General features: G+C 44.1%; 1 protein-coding gene and 1 long non-coding RNA gene across 5 annotated transcripts in view; both read right to left on the reverse strand.

Moving 5' to 3' along the window:
* The window catches only part of FSTL4 (follistatin like 4), a 351,120-nt gene extending 346,618 nt beyond the window's left edge, over nt 1–4,502 (reverse strand). For both annotated transcript variants that reach the window (XM_083798912.1, XM_083798911.1), the window contains exon 1: nt 4,287–4,502. The gene's annotated coding sequence lies outside the window, so the exon portion shown is untranslated. The remainder of the gene's footprint in view (nt 1–4,286) is intronic.
* Nucleotides 4,503–10,289: 5,787 nt separating this feature from the next.
* LOC310881502 overlaps nt 10,290–18,987 on the reverse strand; it is a 32,264-nt gene continuing 23,566 nt past the window's right edge. Inside the window, exons 3-4 of one of the 3 annotated variants that reach the window (XR_014572425.1) lie at nt 14,857–15,159; nt 10,290–14,237 (exon numbers count right to left, since the gene is read on the reverse strand). This is a non-coding gene — a long non-coding RNA (uncharacterized lncRNA). The remainder of the gene's footprint in view (nt 14,238–14,856; nt 15,160–18,987) is intronic. The other 2 variants (XR_014572426.1, XR_014572427.1) reach the window with 2 other exon arrangements.

Consider the following 18,987-nt stretch of genomic DNA (forward strand, 5'->3'; position numbering starts at 1 on the left):
CTGCTGACACACCTGCAGCGTCCCCGTGCCTTTCCCCAAGAGACGGACAAGCAAACTGGAAGGCCGGTGCTTCTGGAGCTCATTTTGGAACCCAGTCAAGGATTTAGAGGCTGGGTTGTTTGTGAGAAAATAAACAAAAACTGCAGAAGTAACAGGCAGCGAGAACACCGAGAGATTATTTATTGTTAAGTAAACCTGCAGCGAGCACAATGACAGGAAAAAATGGGAAATTAATTCATTGTCTGTATAGCAAATGAAACTAATGGATGTTTGGGAAGTTTTTGACAGCAAGAAAAAAAACTAAAAATGAAAAAACACAATCACACGAAGCAGGAAATTAGACTACTTCTCCAGATTCTACAAGGCCCCATCAGGCAGAACAATTAGCAAATCTTTCAACAGGAGAAAAAAAAAAGAGTTTATGCAGCTTGTGGACACAAGCTACCTCACAAACACTCCTGTGCATTAATTGAGTCTCGTGTAGGATTTTGCTGAACATATCAGCTGCATTCCCTGCTGGAACAGACTAATACAGTTCAACGGAACTGGGACAATTTATTCTAGCTCATCTTTAACGTTAAAGAGAATTTGTTTATGAAAAGATCCCTTGTGCTAGAAGATGAACTCTTCAAAAATTTTTAAGTGATTTTACTCCAGTAGTAAATCAGCAAGAGTGAGTGGAAGAATTTTCCACATAGCCATCAAAGCCTGATTTAAAACGTGGAGAACCAAGAGACCTAACTCTCGATTTAAGGAGTTGCTTCCTGAAATATTTATTTTCCCAGGAAATCAATAGCTACAAATCCACAAATCCAAATGGGTAAAACTATAAAGGAAAATTTAGTTTGTTTTAGAGCCACTAAAATACTTGAGTTGTGCAGCTTAGTTTTAATCCAAAAAAAAAAATATTCAACACAAGCAAAAACGTATCAATACTGAAATATCTCAACTATCATCATATGAAATAGTCCCTGTGTTTGTCAAGTTAACCGGCTTGCTAATTACCTGCTATAAAAAAAAGGAGCTAAATACACGTAGGTGTGGAAACGCTTCAAGAGGGAGCTGGGAAAAAAAAAGATATTTGAACATTTTGCATATTAATACTGCTCTTACTGTTCTGACTGCTCTTACATTTAATTGCAGTGGTTTCAACCACATCAGGATAATCAATCATCACTTTAAAATGTAATTAACTCCTGCAAGAAACTGTTCATGAAGGGAATTGAGAAATTTACTGTCTGAAGCTAAATTTGGGTTTACTTACAGATTTCTTCTACTTATAGAACTGTTCTAGCACCGACAAGCTATTTTCTAGCTCTTCAGGCGTTCCTCAGGTTACCTTTCCACTGAGGACGGGGAGAACTGTACGATAACTGTACCTCTACAGGATGCACAGGACAGAAGGGAGGACACTTCATGATTATTATTTTTTTAAAAACGCAAGAAAGATGGGTTCAAAACATCCCTGAAGTCAGCTTGTCTTCATGCTCTGGAACTTTTAATAACTTTTACCATCGATATTCTACAATGATTCCGTATAAAGGAAAAGAAGAGGATAGATTTAACTCTGTACTGAAGCTGCTCATGAAGAGGCAGATTTTGTCTTTTCTGAACGCAGCAGTGTGTTTTCTGCCTTGGTAGTTCAGCATATTGCCCACCAAACACTGACACAGCTTGTGCTTATATCACCTACACGAGACGTGGCAGCTCTTTGCTGGAGAATTAGGGATTGCTTCCTATCCACAGGGACGAAACACCTAGCCGGCTAACCTATGCGATAAAAATCATCTCTTCACCTGTGGATGGACTACAATCTTCATTCTTTATCAAATTCAAAACCTCCCAAGCCCAAGTAGGAGGCCCGGTCCAGGCTTCTTCTTTCAGAAAACTAACCACCACAACAAATCGGGTACATAAATCACAACAAGTTCTTTCCCATCAGATAGCATCCTCAGCAGCTTCCATTATGCTCTGACATGAGACTCAAATGGGAGCTAAAAAACAAATATTCAGCACAGCCAGTTGGTTTGGTTAAAGGAGTCTTAAGAACACCCTTGATGGACGCTCCCAGGGCTGCTCTGCAGCTGCCTGTGCTGTGGCATTTACCATGCAAACAGCAAGAAAAGCAGGGGACAGAATCAGCAGACGGGTGGCAAATAAACATCACAGCCTTGCAGCTTTCTCTGAAACAGAAGCTGACTAACAGGCAGTACATTTAAAGAAAATTAAAATTAAAAAAAAAAATGCCTTAAAGAGACTGTCAAAGCAGCAGCTCTCTGAAAGCTTTCCTTATGGGTGGAGGAAATTCAAAGACTTCAGGAGTAATGTGCACACACGGCTATGTCGCGATATGGTCGATCAATGACAGTAAAGTTTCAGGCTGATTTACTGGTTTCCAGGTGCCAACCATTGCCTTGGGCTCAGCTGGCACCCTGTGAAGTAGCTGCTCATGGCAAAAGAGCACCAGAAATGCACAAAAACATCCAGTGACACAACTGCTTGGAGACAGCGAAGGTCTCCCTCCTGGCCCGCAGAGGATGGCTTCGAACTGCTCTAAGCCCTGCTGGTGGCCAAATTTGCCAGGCAAAACCACACAAAGCAAGAGCAGGTGCTTGACCATGCAAAGAGCACCAGCTGCAGCTTCAGGTGGTGAGCCCAACACCCCCCCCATGCTCTGCTGTGAGGATGAGGATGGAGACTCAGAGCACAGCACCGCTCCCTCTGGGCCCGAGGGCTACATGGATTTATAGCTAGTTTTGTAAGTGCCATTGCCTGTTCTGTCTGAGGTTAGGATTTCTTCATCTGTTTTCAGTACACAGGATAATGGACCCCGAGGAAAGGGAAGGACCCCCCCAGGAGCTGGGGGGCTGCAGCCCCGACTCCCAGCTGAACTGGGCCCTGCTCCGAGGGGCCGCCCACCCACCCAGCCTTGAGGCACTGCGAAGTGCAAGGCACGGAAGTCCTCAAATGTTCCCTTCTGATACGCTGATCCTTTCCACGCATTGTTGCTAAGATCCAGCCCGACATAAGAGCATCTTGCTTCCACTTGAAAATCTAGCAAAAAAATATATTTTTTTTGAAGAGCAGAATCTGTAAAACAGGAAAGATCAGACTCGGATTTGCAGAATACATTCGCTTCTACTTTAATCTTTGCTTCTTTCATGTCATAACTAGAGAGGGACCCAAGATGTAGAGATTTTGTTTGAATTATGATGCCTTGCACTTCAGCAGAGAGGGACTCAGCCTCCTGGCTCAGCCCTGGTGCTGGCGGAGCCCGAGCCACCGAGCTCCGATGCACATCCAGACATCAAAGCGCGGGGCTGGAGGGGAAAGGAATGTCTGTAGCAGCTATCCCCGTGCACAGCCAGCTCTTCTAACGGCTGGAGGAAACAAAGGGAAAAGGATTTGTAGAATTAATAAATGTAACTTCCCATCTGGCATACGGGCTTCCTTTTCATGACATTCACCTACACTATACTTGGTGTTTAAAGGCAACATTTTCTGAAACAACACTGCTATGTTAGCTATGGAATGGCCAAACTAACAGCCTCTGTGATTCTGTCCAGAAGAACAATCTGGGTTAAAAGTTTGGAAGTCTCCCTGCCTGCTGCATTCTTCTTGGTAGACTCGCCTCTTGCCACCTGCAGGAGCTGCTGGGGCTCCTCCCAGCTCACGGGGGTGATCCTGCTTTCCCCCGAAAACCTGGGGCTGATCTTCAGCATCCATCGCAAGCGCTGACACAACCCTACTGCACTCAGACAAATCCCTTCAGTTTGTTTTGTTCAGGATTTAACAAGAGGACAACATAAACTTGTCCATCCAACAGGCCACATGCTCTGATAACAGCTAATCAGCTGTGAAACCACCAGAGGATGTTTTGTGCAACACAACCGCTCGTGTTTTTATTACATAAGTAACTAGATTAAGATAGGATCCACCTCCATACTTATTTATAGTTTTGTCTTCAGAGTTCACAATGAATAAACTACTCTAAATTCACACGGTCTGTCTTCCTGTTGATTAGCAAAGGGTAGGGATGCAATTTATAACTGTGCATATATTACATTTATTGCTAATAAAAGATCTTTTATTTTCGCATGGAAAATAGTGAAGGTCTTGGTGATTGAAAGAAAGTTTTAATAACAAAACCTGCCCTTTAACCACAAAATACAGTCCTCATAAGGCCTAAACGAGGAGCGAGGTTAAACTACCATCTCTTCGCAGCATTAAATAAGCAGACAGACAGACTCAGGTCACTCCACGTCTTGGCAGCTCTTTTCTCCTACCTGTTTTGTCAGCAGCAGTCCTCCTGCAGCACGAAGCCCCGGGGGCTGAGGTTTGTTTGAGCTCCTCACGCGCGCCACTCGGCCGCCCTATTCATCACGGCCTGGCAGCCAGTCTCCTGGTGGGTTTTCTTCATTTGTCCATAGGCTCGGAAAACGCGGAAAGCCCGGAAGGGAGTTCGGGAAAGGTTAATTGGTTTCGTTGACCATCTGTTTGTGCTGTGAATAAACGCCGAGAATAATGTGTAACAAATGGCACCTACAAGGATTAAATAAATCAATTCCGGGGATTAGAAACAACCTATGGGCCGTGTTAATGGAGCAGGAGCCCGTGTAACAAAATCAGTACTACTGAGCTGCAGAGTCTGTGACCTTTAGGGGACAGAGAACCAAGGTTTTCTAGGGAGCCTGAGGTGAAATAGGAAGATACAACAACTAGAGATGGCCGAGTAAAGCTTGAACACTTGGAGTAACTCAAATGGAGGACAGAATGGTCCCACCAGACTGCAAAAAGCAGTAATAAGCCTGCAATCTCTTTTGCCTTTTTATGTTTTTTGTCCCATCCCACAGAGGAGCAATACTTAAGAATACTTATACTGGTAAATTTAACATTTTTAGATATCAATACTACTTTTTCCCCTCTTTTCTTGTCTTTTCCTTTCAGTTCTAGGAGAGCTTGATGAATCTCACTCCATCCCACTTTGGGCCATGATCCTTGTAAAACAGGATCACTGGGACATTTCTTGGAACATAACTTTGATTTGATAACCCATGACATATCTGAACTACTGGAAAACAAAAATTCTTGGAGGTGCCTAAATAAATCGTGTTTCTAAGTGCCCCTTTCAAACACAACAAAGCATTCAGGAACAGTCTTAAAGCCCTTAAATATGCACCAGCACCTGTAAATACTACACATTCAGGAAAAAAAAAAATCTGTAACATACCTAAACCTCATAACTTAAATTCCTTTGAAAAAAATGTATCTAATTGCCAGGGGAAAAAAAAAAAAAAAAAAAAAAAGGAACGCTTGGTAAGCAGAGGAGATCATTAAAGTTGCAGCCTTTTCCAAAATGTGGAGGGCAACAATGGTTCTAAGACTCAAAGAGCATTTTTAAACACTTCAGAGTTGCCCTACCAATTTAAACCGATTTTTCACAATCGGTACGTTATATCATTTCTATAGCACCAGTAGGAAGTGCCCCAAAACAAGCAAGATAGAGAAAAATCAACAAAAAAACAACTTATTTACCAGACTTCTGGTTGTTGCAGAGACAAAACAACACTGCTTTGTGTACAGATCTTTCTTGCCATGAGCAAGATCAACCCTTGGTTACTTTCCAGCACCCTGCAGGTGTTACTTGGAGTAATGTGGATTGTATATTCAGAAAATAGGGCTTTGTTTCTCTTAAGCTTCCTCAGGATCTAACAATCAGCATGAATGGCTGCAGTCTTCATGCTAAAGTTTACTCACATAGAAGAAATCTTTTCTAATATAGGTGAATTATTTCCTCCTCTTAATTTGATGAGCTCAAGGAAAATCTCATTTGAAAGTCAGCATCCAGGCAGGATCCTGGCAAGGCCTGGTACCGTCTCAGGCTGTTGATTCAATTCAGTATGCTTTGCTTAAAAAAATAATAATAATTGTTTTGCTCAATATTTTCATAGAAAATTCCGGACTAGTGCTTGAGAACACTAGCATGAAAAGATGAATTCAATAAAAAGCACTTTACAAGTTCAAGTGACATGCTTAGATCTCTGACGTAACTGTACCAGGAACCATTACCTTAGCAATACGTACAAATACACAGCCAACACGTTCTGAATGTGGCCAATGACTGCTGATTAATGATCAGTTTATTAGATGCGACAGTAGTTAATGCAGTGTCTCCAGCTCACGCATTGACTCAAAACATTGTAATTCCACAGCAAACACAAGGAAATCTAACTGCAGGTTGCTGGGTGTCCTGTTTTTGCTCAATAACCCCCACTTGCAGCCCCTACAGCCTGGAGCATCCTCCAGGAACCAGCAGCCCATGGGAAGCATTGCTCTACCTGCCCACCTCCATCCTTTGCTTTTGCCTTCAAACCTTCCTACGCTGACACAATGGAAGCCCCCCTGACAAACAGCCTACAAGACACAAAAATGTAAGGGTTGAAGTGCCCACCACACATAGCTGGGAGCCCTTATTTCCAAGGAGCAATGAAATGAACCTCCCACCTCATTGCTGGGAGCTCAGAATTGCACGGGCATGCACGGCAGTAACTGAGTGACCTTGGGTACAAGCACACCACTTTCTCCTGCAGATCTAGAGATCCATCACGTCCTGCTTGAGCACACAAACCGATGCCCCCAAGTGTCTGGATGCTGAGATTCACTTATTCCTCGTATGCAACCATGCCAGAATTATCGATCCCAGGAGTGGCTGTAACCTTTGGAAACTCTATTTCTCAACAGCACTCAACGTGAATGAATAGGATCTCGGAGAATTACAAGCTTGAGAAATCCAGCATGAATGCAGAGTTCTTTTTTAAAGTGTATATAAAAAAGCATCGCCTCTTAATGAGTGACTCTCTGCTGCCCCAGCCCTCTCAGTGACTCAATGGCAGCTTTACCCTCTGAAAACAGAGCCTGACCCTCACTTTCTGGTAGTTCAAGAGTTCCTTAAATCACCTCACTGAAGATCAGGCTCACGTTTTTAAACAAACCATGAGAATAGAAAAAAAAAAATGAAACCCAGAAAGTTACCTTAGGCTGTTCCACATCATTCACTGGCAAAGCTGCTAGTTGTGCATGACACCACGCGAAGCCTGTTTAAAGCTCACTGCCAGTGCAGATCCACACAGCTGCTACACGATGAAATAAAACTGCTTAGCTGAAGGTGATGGGATTTTTTCTTCGGAGTGAATTGAAAGAAAGAAGCTCTGATAGAAAACGCTACCTGAAATCCCTTTAAAAGCGATGCCGTGGATTTTATTACTTATTTGTATTAAGACTGGAATAACTAATGAATATCATGTTCAATCACCCCGTTTCAGACAGACCGCAACTTAGAAAAAAAGATCCTGTCTGATTATCCCACTTCAAGTAAACTGTTGGTGTGAATTATCGGAGGGATCTGATCTTCTTGCACTTATCTGGAGCATTTAACGGGGTGATGGCAACTGTGCTAACGCCTGCTGGCACCTGCAGAGCAGCAGGCCGCGGCCTGGGTTCTGCGCTCCGGTTAACTCGTGGACTGCCAGCACCTAACCCCTCCCTTCCTGCTTCTGCAGCTGCAAAATTCTTGCCAAAATACATAAATTATCCACCAGCCTCTTAAGATACACTGCCAGCCATAATATTTGCCCAGATGATGCATCTTGGGTCTAACGCAGCAAAACCTCCAACGATCCCCTTTTTATCACACTCCCTCTCTAATTTGGTTGTATTTACCCACTTGTTTAAACATTCCTGCACTCATCAACGTGGTTTTGCTGATATTTAAAAGCATGTCATGCAGGAAGCCTCAAGGCATGTGGCCATCTCTTAAAGTAAGGATAGTTTTTGATCTGGATGTTTGTACACAGAGACTTTCCACAATCATCCCACCGTAACCAGACCCAGTAGCATTATCCTCCATAAACACACCACCACCCACCTACTTATCTCCGTCTGACACCTCCTTGCACATCCAGAGCACCCACGAACTAGTAATGGACTTGTTTCTCCTGACTTCATCCTGTGTTGATAGGTTATGACCACTGTACCCATACAGGGGAAAAAAATCCATTGGCATACAGGGGAATTGGGAAGTTGATGGGTTTCTCTCCCTTTATTCATGGAAGTTGCCAGCCCAGCCCTTCCCAGGAGGAAATTATTCCATAAGTTCTCTTTATAAATTAATTTTCTTCCTCTCTCAGCAATTACACAGCTCCTCTGTGCTTCATTTCCAGTTTATCAAAGTGAAAGACGTATTTGGCATCTGTTGCTCATACACAGAACTGGTTACGTGCCACTATCATGCCACCTGAGTTATTAGTGCTATAGGAGCTTATTCCCCAGCGGGCTACGTATCCAGAACAGGCCCTTCTTCTTTGCCAAATCCTTACAAAATAAGCTCAGAGCACAAATGGAGCTTCCTAAATTCCTCGTATTCCAGAGCATGGGAACACTCCTCCTTTGGCAGATTACCGTATTCATATCTGCCAGGCAAAGCTGCCTCTATAACAACCACGAAGGAGCATCTCTTTTAAACTGAAAACTTTCAGTTTTCAGATTTGCATTTTGTTTAGAGGGGAAAAGAACCTCGGTCAGAGGCTCTGCCCGCTTTGCATCACCATACGATGTTACAGGTGCAAGCCTCCAGCTCGCCACCTGCATTTGGCAGCAGGTTTTAGTACTTGTGCTTCAGAATCCACTTATTTTTTTCCCCTTAAAATGTCATCTCCTTTAATTCGGGGAGCAGCACTCCAAATTGGAGCACTGGCTGTGAGCCCACAACAACAAGATCTATTAGGTTTATTCATTTCCCGGACATCATTATTCTTTAGTGTTTCTCATCAGATGAACCCTCTGTTTGCATGTTCCCAAACACAATGCTCCTTTGCTCAAGCACGACAAGGAACTTGCCTGCAGTAACCTAGGAAAATCACTTCTCACTGGTTTTGCAGATCTGAAGGACTTTGAAAAGCAAATCTCAACTCCTTGGGCTTAGTTCTTAGGATGTGCCAAACTGGTAAGCAAGTTATCTGAGAGAGCACGAAGACAGTAGCTAAAAAACCTCTTCTAACTTGGGAGAGATTAGTGATAGCTAATTCCAGTCGTCAGTGTCCCATAAGTGACAAAACTTGGCTTAAAATGTCCAGGCTAGACCAGGTCTCCTGGAGAGGCTTCTCAAGGGCAGCGCTCACAGGGCTACTTCCAGTTGTGTTTAGGAAGCAATGTTTGCTTAAACTCGAGTTTCCAAAGTAATTTCTTCTAATGAAGCTTCAATCTGTGTAAAACAAATATTTAAATATTCTGCCTACAAATCACATTTCACAATAAAAATGCATTTATCTTGCATAATGAAGTGTTGGGTTTTGTTTTGTTTTTTTACAAAAAAAATCTATTTCCATCTCCCACCGAGAAGTGATTTCATACATCCTTTCCACATGTCAAAAACTGTGAAAGGATAGGGACATTTTTCTGTCCTGTGTATTATTAAACATAATAGTCAGCCACCTCTAGAACCCATCATTGATTGAGATAGATGAAGCTATTTAAAAAAAAAAAACTAATGAAGTCTCTTTGGTGCCTCTGAAACTCAGCAGTAAAGATAAATGAGAAACAATTTCTTGATATCCATTATTTTAAATTACAGATACCAGCTCTGATGCTGTTCTCAAGGTTTATTGAATTTTCGTAGAATATCATCAACTTCTACATTCCATACGTGTAATTGAAGCCTGAGACCAAAGTGTTTTCCTCCTGTGTCAAGTTTAAAATGTCAAGAGGATGCCCCTGCCACAGGGCACCGACCGCCACGGGGCCGGTGTGATGCCGGAGCCAAACCACGCTCCCCCCATCGGTGGGGACAAATTAGGAGAAAATTTGGAGAACTTCACCACTTCTTTTCCTGCAGTTTCCTTGCCAGCCCAAGTACCTGCAATTCCAGCTGTGGATTCAGGGGTGGAGCAATCTTAATCCAGAAGATTAATTTGCGTTTAGCCCAGCATTAGTTACATAGACAGTATTGCCAACATTCATTAAAAAAAAAAAGAGGCAAAAGTCACTACTTTGGGCCTCAAAATGATGTTACTGACTTAAAATTCAAACAATTTTTCTTTTGTTTGCTCTCTGCATTTTACATGGTGTCCCTACTGCTCTCCTCAAAGAGCTATAACTGCTAACTAACCACCAGCCCTGCTCCTCAGCCCTGAGACCTCCACATCAAACCAACACCAAAGGACTGTTTCCAGCTGCCAGGCTCTGCCCATGCCATTGAGCACATCCTGGTGACAAACATCCTGCTCACCAGCCCAGGAAAATCATGGGACAGACAGGAATTAAGCACACCCAAAGTCAAGTCCTTGTGCCTTTCCTGCCAAAGCACTTCGAGAAGGTTTCCCCTTCAGGGGCAGCAGAAATGTAACACACTCGGCTGCCATCAGGCACACCAGGAGCGTAACCCCATATAGAATTCAACCCGGAGATGCTAATTCCATACACACATACCCTGAGCCCTTCCAGGTCCCTTTTTCTTTGCCTTTACCAAGGACTGTGTTGCAGATGGGGGTCCCAGCCTCACAACTACCAGGGCCTGTTTTGGGGAGGACACAGCGTTAGGTAAATCCTTAATATCTCACTGCTTTACCTGGCGACTTCCCCTCCAAATGGGCTGCCCACAACTTCTGCTACCCGCAGCCTGAGAGCACCCTTGTTTTTCTTCTCTGCATTGCAGACACGGAGCGAGACTCGCAAATGTCTCAGCATTTAGGAGAAAGTTAACGACACAGCAGGAGGATGTTGCTGCATTTGGCTCTTGTGGTTTTAGTATTTGTTTTATTACAGTGGTATGGGGTAACAGAGCTGCTACGGGGTAACTTAAATTTAATCATTTTGACACTTTTAACATTAACTAGAATGCCAGAAATGCCTGCAACTGAGAAGCAGTGGCTTAGCGTGCTCTGCCATAAATCTACATTACAAAAAATATTCTTTAGTCTACTCTGATTTATCTTCAAAGGAAAGCTGTCCGGAATTGCATAACAAAACATAATACTGCTTACATATATAATGTTTTATCTATCAACTGGAAAAGTTTAAAGTCATTATTAAAATCTCTAAAACTCATTATTATAATCTAAAAAAATAACCATTTCTAAACTTCACAGAGTTTTGTAAGAACTGAATCAGGGCAAGGCTAAGGTTTGGGACTCTGCGGTAAGGAATCTTTTGGATCCAAAAGCCTCCTGTACGGTAAAAAGTAAAATATTGTTGTTTTAAATGTATTCCATCCCTTAACATTTCCCCTTATTTTGCTAGGTCTGTCTGACAGTCTTAAAGTGGCAGCTGCAATGGCCTTACTTTTTTTGCTTTTTTAATCCTTGCTCTCTTAGCTGGGTATAGAGTTCTGGAAGAATCTGCTTGCATAACCTTCCCAAACCTCACTTAGGGAGTTAAACTCTCAGCAGAGGCTCCTTTAGTTTCTTTAGCTCTAAGTGCCTCGCAGAAGGCTTGTGCTCTGAACTGCTGACAGCTGTTCAATCTTCTGCCGTTTAATTGCACAGACTGGTTACAGAGCTCAAATGCGAAAGCAAAGCAGCACCTTCTGGAGTAATTTCCGTCACATACCAAAAACAACAACAAAAAGCCCACCATGGACTCTGCCGTTTCTGTTTTTCCTGGGACTGCACACAGAGCCAGCACCCAGGAGCACTACAAGGAACCCCGGCATGGAATTGACCACTGATGTATTTCAGAATAAACTGCTCACTTCTAACTGATCTTCATCCTTTCCTTTTAGGCCATGGTGTGGGTTCCTCTTCTGCTTCGGCTCTGCTTGGCTGAAAGCACTTGCTGAGGGCATGCACTCGGACGTGGTGCATCTCCCCAACCCCTGCTCCTGGGGAAGGCTTCACACAGCCACCCACCTGACAACACGCACGGCTCTTCAAAATCGAGTCCTTTTATGCCAGGGTTTTCCCCAGTAGCCCACTCCCAAAGCACTTAATAAAGATCTTGAAAAGACAGTGCGTGTATATACACTACGTGATCTGCTGAATGCTCCGTCGGTGTATTTAAAAACACACACATGTTAAGTATAAGCTGCAGGGCTGCTTTAATAAAATTGCCACGGTAGAGCGCTTTTCTGTAACACAAACTTTTACATAAGGAACGAGGAGGGTTTATATTAACCCGGCAGTTTTGCGGTCAGGGAAGAAAGCTAAATTGTCTGTGTTGCAGTGCTGATCTTGTGCCAGTGACCTGGTTAGTGTATTTCCAAATTTTCATTACCATATGAAAGTTTGGCATTTCTAAATCCTCTGGAGCACGGGGAGGTGCTGCAGGCTCGGAGCCTCACGGCTGGGGACCTGCGCTCGGGCTCTGCTCTCAAATGCTCAGCAGCCCCTGGGCATGGTGGGGAGCAGCAACGTGCAGAGATATCCGACGTCTAGCAGACACTTCCATGGGCTTCAGTGAGCTCTAATTAAGCGTGCATGGTACTCCAAAGAAATGTAAAAATCCAATTCCAAATATCCTGAGACTTCGCTAGATTTTAAAATAGGATAAAGCAGTATTTTAACGAAGACCAGAAGAAGGAAGCAGTGAATTAACAAACGAACAGACTATTAAATATTAGATTACAAAATACTAATCCCTGTGACAGTATCTCCAGATTCCCAGCTGTTTGAACAATGTCATGAAGAGAAGTTTTAAAAAGTTAATAAAATATTTTTAAAATGTCCCAAAATCAACATGTGAATCTTCTTCCTCGAGTACTTCAAACTAAGTAATTAGGAGAGAGACAACTTAAAGCAAATGGAGAAAGATCTCAAAATAACCGTTTCCATTGAGAGATTTCACATTTACATCCCAGAAACAAAATAAATCAGGCCATGTCCTCAGCTGGTATAACACGATGTTGTCTCATTGATTTCAATAAAGTACAGCAGTTTAGGGACTCCAGACCCTTTGGCGTAATCCTTTCATTTAAACTCAGTAAATCAAAATAAACTCTGCCGACTTCTGTGGAGTCGCTGATCTGCTTTTGGGTAAGCCAGAGGAAAGCCAGGAACTCTTTTTCGGAGGGATTATTACTGCCTCATAATTTAAGAGTCGTCCCCAGCACGGAGGCCTTAACACGCCCCGCAGAGGATGGGGACCTTTGTCCCTCTCCGGTTCCCCCTGTGCCAGGTGCTCCCAGCCCCAGCAGCGCTCTCCTTGCGGCTCCACCTCCCCACCTTCGCTGCCGGTCTCTCCCCCAGCGCACAGCCTCACGACGGAGTCATGTTGAGTCATTTCTTTCCGGATCCATGTTTCCCTAGATCTTTAGCCATGATATATCGCCGCTAATCAAAGCGCTGCCTCCTCCTATGGCTCTGCTGAGAAGTTATGACCCTTCCCGTTCATCCCCGAGCCGAGTTAATGCAGACAATCTTCCTGATCCGCAGCCTTGCACACGCAATTGTGATATTTCATGCGCTATGATATTTCTCTACAATAATAGTTTCACCCTTTGAAGATTCAGGTAAAGGACACCAAGACATTTCCAGTAATTAGCGCTCCAGTGAGATTCACCATCCCTTCTTGGTACCCGGGAGGAGAGGAGCTTCTTTGGCAATGCCAGCTTTCACGTGCAGCGATGGAAGGGAGACGTGGAGGGGGAAAAAAGCCAAGATTTCTATTTGGATTCCCTTTTTTCAAGTGTTTTGAACCTGAGGCATAGACATTTTGACTCTGTTTTCCAGAAATATTGCTCGCAATGAAGGCAGAGGCTGGAAACCTCGACAGGAATTTACTGGGGCTTTGTGCTGGCTGGGGGAGGTCAGCTCACCCTGCGCATCCTTCAGTTTCTCCACGGGTAGGATGAGGGAGTGTGGGGAGGAGCTGCCTTATTTCCACTGGCAGACAAAAAGGAAGAGTAGAACTCTAGCACTGTCACAATGCTCAAGTCTTTTTTAAAGAAACTTTTAAAGAAACCTAAAAATTCAGTGGTTTCCAGAATGTAACGTACTCTAACGCTTGATTTTAAACGCATTTAGGGGGAAAAAATAACTAATATTCAAAAGCATTTTAAAGAAGTTGATGTAGGAAAAAGTAGGTTCATTGATCTGCCTAGGAAAAGCACCTCCCAGTCCATCTGCAGCATCATAAAATGTTCACTGGTATTTTAATGCAAAAGGAGGGTTTTAAGTCTTACAGAAATTTGAATGTGTTACAGAACTGCATTCTGGAAGAAGAGACATTTCCAAGCACTGGTAAGTGACCTGAGAACGAGAGTTGCAATCTTATAAGCATGTACATGATTGAACTTACAAGGTAAAAAACACAAAACAAAGAAAAGGACTGGATCTTACAGTGAAAGTCAAGAAACATCGAAATTCCTGAAAAACACATGAATTAGAAGAGGTCACATCGAGCAAAAACTTGGTTAACCGTGGTAACATGTAAAAGGCACAACTGGGAAATGGCGAAGCCAGGACCTGGCGTACAACAGAAGAAGAGAAAGGCTGAATGAGTGATGCCTAATATTAAGCACAGTTTTGTTTGCTCTTCCCCACCAAGAGGCAGCTTCACAATATCGCCTGTGTTTATAAAGTCAGGGAGTTCCTTCCTAACACCATTCTGTGACCGCAAATGCCGTTAATTCCAATAGAGGTTTCAAACATGCAGCAGCAGCAAAATAAGGTCTTAAAATTCCACCTATCCTGCAACCTTATTTATTGTCCTACAGGGCAAAAAACTACTGCAACACACAGCTGTTGTTAAAACCAAGTGAGAAAAAGAGAGTCTGCTTTTCTAGCCGACCAGGTAGAAAAGCCTGGCTTTCCTACAGCACTGAACACAGTGCACAGAGAAGGTATGGCACTGCTGGAAGGGACTCACCTGCCCTAAAACCACATCTTCCTTAGACAACTTTTTCCATCGCTCCCCCTAGACAGATGCAGAGCAGCTCCTTCCCACACGTCCTTGTCTGGGGGCGGACTCTGCTCGGCTCTCCCCTCACGATGCCAAACTCCTCTGTTACACGCTGTAGGTGCAATCGGCGCGGGGCTCCTGCACAGTCCCCGTTGAACTGGAAACGTGCCATCAGTTATATCGTCTCAGCTCCACTTGTAATTCTGGATCAGCCAACACACTCCAACAGCCGTGGGTGCACAAGGATCCCGTTTCATTACGGCTGTGACCCTGCAAGGGGTAACGCTGCATAACCGACCTCCTCCAGCGGAAACAACAACAGAATAAGCCTCCTCAGTGGCAGGTCACTTGGTTGCTTTACCCGTACTGAGGTTTTCACCTACTAACCCTTACCCTACCAAACCCATGCCCTTATTGATACCCACATTGCCATCAGAAGACACCAGCAGCAGGCATGGGTCTTGCTGCAACCTGCCAGCCCAGGAAGGGGTGGCAGCGATGCCGATAGTGCCTGGATAGATTTCTGCCTGGACAAATGCCCACAAGGTGACTGCAGAGCCCTAGAGGGCTCCCTGGGCCAAACCCCAGGCTCCCACAGCCTCAGCCCCTCTGGGGCTGGAGCATCCCAGCCCAGGCATCGCCCTGTGTTGTGCAGGTGTGACAGCAGGTAAACCCAGCCACATGCCCCAAATCAAGGCGTTTCCTACCACCAGTTCATGTATATCTCCGTGAAGAGGGTCACACACACAGCAGCTGCACCACCATTTATTTCATTTGCTCGCCACAAAAGTCAACGGGAAAGTTTCCAGCCGCCGGTACCCGAGTTTTAAACAGGGCCAGCTGGAACGGGGCCGATGCGGGGCGCTGGGGAAACCCAGCCCTGCCAAAGCAAGCCCCAGACGAAGGGTTTGCTGTCACCAGTGGGGCATTACAAAGACTGTCAAAAACAACGAAAATACAAAATTCAAAACAGGCTGCCTCTTTCCCCATACACACGAAAATCACTCCGGTCCCATTATTAATGCACCCGGGCTCATTTGTCAAGACTTTCACAAAAATGAGTTCAAACCCAAGAAGACCTCCAGCATTTTTATGATAATGCTGGCAAGTCTGCGGGATGGCAGATTAGGCTGCACACTGTGCTTCCTCCCAGCAAATCCCTGCCCACCAGTTTAGATTATTTTAAATCAAAAATGAGGAGAAAAATGAGCTGTTTAAAGCATTAGTAAACAAACAAAGTCCTCTTACTAGCACGCCTTTATCCTCAATTTATGCCTCTTTTATATTTTCTTTTATATGAAAATGTAGTGCCTTTAGCCCTCCAACTCTGCTACTACTATTTTTAACACTTTAACCTATTCAGACAATCATTTATTTACCATTTCCATTTTTGTTTTCAATTCAAGACGAACCTACTCTTTTATCAGTTATTTATTTAGGACTTTGGCAAATTGATTTTTCCCTTCTATGTGCACCGCACAACCGCAACATTAAAATAGATGAATCCTGTTCTGCTGGCTTGATTTCCTCTCTCCACTCAACTGAGTTTCCAAATTCTCCCTCTGCAACCGGCCTCTCGTCTGCAGCATCTCTTGAGTGCAGACTGTGCCCTGAGCAGCACAATACCAATCGTTTAGGTGTTATAATAGCAATAAGCTGTAACAACAGAGAGGGCGAATGAACTCAAGACTGGACGTGGTATTACTGATATTACAGCTCCATCACAGCTGGGAGCCTGAAGCATTCCAGCAGCCCCACACATCCCGTTTCCCCACTTCAGGGCTTCCACTTCGGTTTGAATCTGACCAAAGAACAAATAGAAAGACCAAAAAAGCTGAAAGGGAAACTCCGAGAGCCACAGACTCAGCTCTTCATTATTCTGCAGGAAAATAAAAACATGCTGTTTTGCAGCCTTTCCCCCACCCGTTACAGATGCACACACAGATGTGTTCATCTCTCTAATTCTGTCTCCCCAAGCCTGGAACGTACCCGAGAGACCACGAGGAAAGAGGTTCAACGGGCACGCTGGAGGGGAGAAAATAAGTGCTTGAAAGAAGCTGTGCAATAAATCCACACCTGTCAGGGAGAGGTGCCCGCAGAAACAAAACTGCGTGCAAGCAGACTGAGTCAGTCCTGAAAAATTCTCCCCAAAGTGATAGAAAATGAGATAGAGGTGGGCAAAACACAAAACAAAAATTGGAATGCAAATGTCCTGACACAGGCCTTTGCCCAAATTCCCCTGCATATTTTCTGCAAGGTCTCAGAAGAGCTCGAGGAAAAGACTTGCTGCTTTGTCTTCCTTTCCATCAGCTCCTGCACGGGTCCCGCAGAAAGCTTTCCGTAACTCAGGGTCTGCACGAACTCTCACTGATGGCAACAAACACCCAGCAAAAGCTGATCAGAGCCTAAGACAACATACTTTCAAAGCATATTTCATCATCATCAAGTGGCGGGTTTATTTATTTATTTAAATAAGACTGTCAGGCTGCCGTCAGCATGCAGACGCTGCGAGGCCACACCGCAGCACGGCCGTACTGTTGAGTCACTGCAGAAATCCCCCTCCTGATTTTCCCTGTTGAAGAACTCAAGCCTCTTCATTCTGCTTTAATGGAGTAATTTATCACCTGATTCCTTTAAAAAGTAACTAATATAGATAGATTGGATAGTACGACGTGGTACATAAAGAATAATAGTCCATTATTAATAATAAGTTTTCAATATATTATAGTTTCACGTGATTGATTAGGAAGTCCGTTGTTTTACTCTAACACCTTTTTAAAGACTTTTCAATATCACTTCAAGATTAAAAAGTTAAAGGAAGCTCAATCATCAGCTCCAAATGTAACTTGGAGGAGCGGTGGACTCCAGAGCATATGAAACTGCTGCTCAAGAAGCCAGATGACAAAGGGGGAAGCATTTTATTCCACACCCTGCTTCAGTATCACTCCACCCCAATTGTTCAGTCAATACAAAAAACTTTCCCAAACAGCAGAAAAAATCCATTTATGGGTTAAACAGGTGGGGCTTATTCAACTGCCAATAAAAAATATGATGTCTTCATTCTCTCTTCATTCTTCAGTGAAAGCAGCAACATCTCATCTCCAGTAACTTCAGCAGAGACGTGCACTCTTACAGATAAAGAATCTAGTTTATAAATATTTCTATACCATAAATTTAATCAGGATCTAAGCAGTGTTCCTTCCCCGGCACAGAAGAGCCTGTGCATCAGTGAAATGGTCAGGAAACACGAAGGAAAGAAGTGATAAGTCTGTCCAGAAAAGAGGACAAAGAAAAAGGAAAATCAAAGAAGGATCTATTAACAGATTTACTCATACCAAAACACAGTCACCTTGTCCGCAGCACAGCTACAGCCCAGAGCTCGTCTTCTGGGGCCTTACAGAAAGTTATCAGATTGAAAAAATAAAATCCATTAACCTCTGCAAAACATCGCCCAGGTATTCAGCTCCTGCTGCACGAAGAGCCTTGCAGCAACTTCTGGTTCCGGGCGCACAAACTGTGAACAAGTTCAGGCTCGGTGCAGTCCTAATGACCTTGATTAAACCAAGCTTGAAGGAAACTGGCTCTCCGGTGAAACTAAACACGTATTATACGAAATACTTCTTAGCCTCTATTCTAATTTGGACACTTAAATTTCACCCTGAAAGCCGTCTCCAAGCTTTCCTGAGTGGCAGCTCAGCGGGACAACACTGCACCCACCGCCCTGCACCCGGGCACGATTCCTGCTCCGGGTCGGATGCGTGCAGCCAGCAGCACGCGACAAAAAGCCCCGCTGCCCATCGCACCCCGGTAAGCAGCTCACGGGCAGAGGCGTCTGTCTGCCAGGGCTGCCAGGTACCCGCGCACACGCACAGACAGCACCCAGGGCAACGGCAGAAAATGAGTTCATGTTTCAGACTATCAAATTAATACGCCGGCAATAGAATATGCAATTTCCTTGTTTATTGCCTCTCAAGTCAATCCCATCGCCAGAGGTTGTCATCTTAACAACGGGGAGAAAATTAATTTGACAGAATATTAAAGCGGCCCTGTTAAGTCCTGGGGACCTCTGGGCTCCCCTGCTGCATCCCGAGCAGGATG

This window comes from Anser anser (genome assembly GCF_964211835.1).
Source record: "Anser anser genome assembly, chromosome: 14".
In the NCBI taxonomy this organism is placed as follows: Eukaryota; Metazoa; Chordata; class Aves; order Anseriformes; family Anatidae; genus Anser; species Anser anser.